The 2,500-nt window shown below is 45.6% G+C and overlaps 1 non-coding gene across 1 annotated transcript; it reads right to left on the bottom strand.

Moving 5' to 3' along the window:
* Positions 1-1,242: 1,242 nt before the first annotated feature.
* On the bottom strand, positions 1,243-1,349 carry LOC147705329 (U6 spliceosomal RNA). Its single transcript, XR_015298029.1, has one exon. It is a non-coding gene; the product is annotated as a U6 spliceosomal RNA (small nuclear RNA).
* Between the last annotated feature and the right edge of the window lie 1,151 nt (positions 1,350-2,500).

Below are 2,500 nucleotides of genomic sequence, written 5' to 3'. Positions count from 1 at the left end.
CTCCTAAAGTCCTTTGTAAAACTTGGGAAAACCTCACAGAACAGACTTCCAGGAGGTCAGATGGGTTTCCTTGTGCCTTCACACACACACACACACACACACACACTTTCTAGCCCACTTAAGGACAAAAGGATGCATAAGTCTACATAGGGCCAGTGGCGCAATGGATAACGTGTCTGACTACGGATCAGAAGATTGTAGGTTCGACTCCTATCTGGCTCGGAAGGGTTGTAGGTCCCTGTTTGATTATATTCCTGTGGAATTCTTATTTACCTCAGACTTGTTGTAGGTTCAATATTCTCCAGCAGGACTCATCCAGCAGTTGTTCCACGGTAGAGCGCAAGTAATAGGACCACAGCTAGTTAAACGTTTCCCATTTGCTGCTGGACTCTATGTGATGGCCGTCACGTGGTGTGCTGCTTTTGTATTTCAACATGGGTCCCTGATACTCTTAATTGCGAAAAAGCTTGTTGACAAAAGTGTGTGTGCGCGAGGGTCTGTGGACGTAGGCAGGTGTGTGCACTTGAATGCTTACCCATTTACATGTGTGAGAGGAACAAACCAACTCCCTGTGGGCTGCAGGCTTACAACTGGTAGCCCCAGTAGCCAGGCAGAACCACAGGTAAGGAGAGAGAGAAAGTTGGTCCATTATTAGAGAAGGACCATAAGCATCTTGCACTGCTACCTTCTTCCCCTCTCAGCCACAATCGGCCACGATTGGCCAAGACCTCTTTATTAGGGTAGAGGGTGAACATTTCTTGGACCTCAGAAACTGAGGGATGTAGACCCAATATGTCCTCCAAGCGCCTAGAGACCTGGTGCCCAATCTGGCATGGTGTTTTTCAGCTTACCCGACCAATCCGGTTGCAAGGTGGACTTTAACAATACTGCTAAAAAGGCACTCCCAGACATCCCTGAGGCCTTCATTTGCATAGGCCCTGCCCTTCTCTTTGTCCTGCTTCCCACGAAGCAACACAACACTGCAGCAGTATAGATTTGGGGGTGGTGAAGAATAATGACAGTGAGGCTAAAAAAGAGAAAGAAAAGTCCCAGAAGTCCTGCAGGCTTCCTTGCTAAATGCAGCTGAACATAGAGCGCACCTTCTTTACTGCAAAGCAAATACATTAAAAATGTTGAGGAGAGACTAATTGAAAAATACATATCACGGTGACAGCACTGGGACCTGCTTTATTTTTTCAATTAGTCTTGAAAACAAAAAAGATTTCTCTCCTAAAAGCTGTTAAAAATATGGAACGCTTCACGAATTTGCGTGTCATCCTTGCGCAGGGGCCATGCTAATCTTCTCTGTATCGTTCCAATTTTAGTATATGTGCTGCCGAAGCGAGCACACTTTATTGATGAACTGACAATGTTTATAAACTCTCTAAATCTACAGTCTCTAGACATAGGGTGGCCTGGCAGAGATGCTCAGATGGCCAGTACGCATTCAAATCTGAGCCAATGGTCAAAAATGTATGAAGAGTAGCAATCCATTATTCTTCACTGCATTTGTGGTCCAAGACTAAACACACCGTAAGTATGTAGATTATACCAGGTTTGCAAAGGCTCCTGGTTCGGGCTACAGACAAGGAGCATTGTGACGTCACGCTGCCTGTGGAACAGTGATATTAAAGGTGAAACAGCTGCACAGTAGGTTAGGTGAAGGGCTCTGAGAGTGGAAAGGCAGCATGCTTGGGTCCCTGGACAAGGTGAGCTTATGATAATGTGTCTGAATGTTCGCCTGTGTTGTAATATTAAACCCCTTATTGTTGTAAACGCCTACTTACTAAGGAGTTCTCAAGCTCAGCCCCACACAGACCTGGAACTGATTATGTTAATGCAAACTATTTAAGAAACTGAGCCTGATCTAAAAGATTTCCTTGGATCTAGGACCATTTCGCCTAGCTTTTAGGTGCTTCCTGCTCCTAAAGTCCTTTGTAAAACTTGGGAAAACCTCACAGAACAGACTTCCAGGAGGTCAGATGGGTTTCCTTGTGCCTTCACACACACACACACACACACACACACTTTCTAGCCCACTTAAGGACAAAAGGATGCATAAGTCTACATAGGGCCAGTGGCGCAATGGATAACGTGTCTGACTACGGATCAGAAGATTGTAGGTTCGACTCCTATCTGGCTCGGAAGGGTTGTAGGTCCCTGTTTGATTATATTCCTGTGGAATTCTTATTTACCTCAGACTTGTTGTAGGTTCAATATTCTCCAGCAGGACTCATCCAGCAGTTGTTCCACGGTAGAGCGCAAGTAATAGGACCACAGCTAGTTAAACGTTTCCCATTTGCTGCTGGACTCTATGTGATGGCCGTCACGTGGTGTGCTGCTTTTGTATTTCAACATGGGTCCCTGATACTCTTAATTGCGAAAAAGCTTGTTGACAAAAGTGTGTGCGCGCGAGGGTCTGTGGACATAGGCAGGTGTGTGCACTTGAATGCTTACCCATTTACATGTGTGAGAGGAACAAACCAACTCCCTGTGGGCT

The sequence above is a fragment of the Lissotriton vulgaris genome, chromosome 7 (genome assembly GCF_964263255.1).
Source record: "Lissotriton vulgaris chromosome 7, aLisVul1.2, whole genome shotgun sequence".
Lineage (NCBI taxonomy): Eukaryota > Metazoa > Chordata > Amphibia > Caudata > Salamandridae > Lissotriton > Lissotriton vulgaris.
Note: the sequence above shows the minus strand (reverse complement) of the source record. Positions and strands in the feature narration are given on the sequence as shown.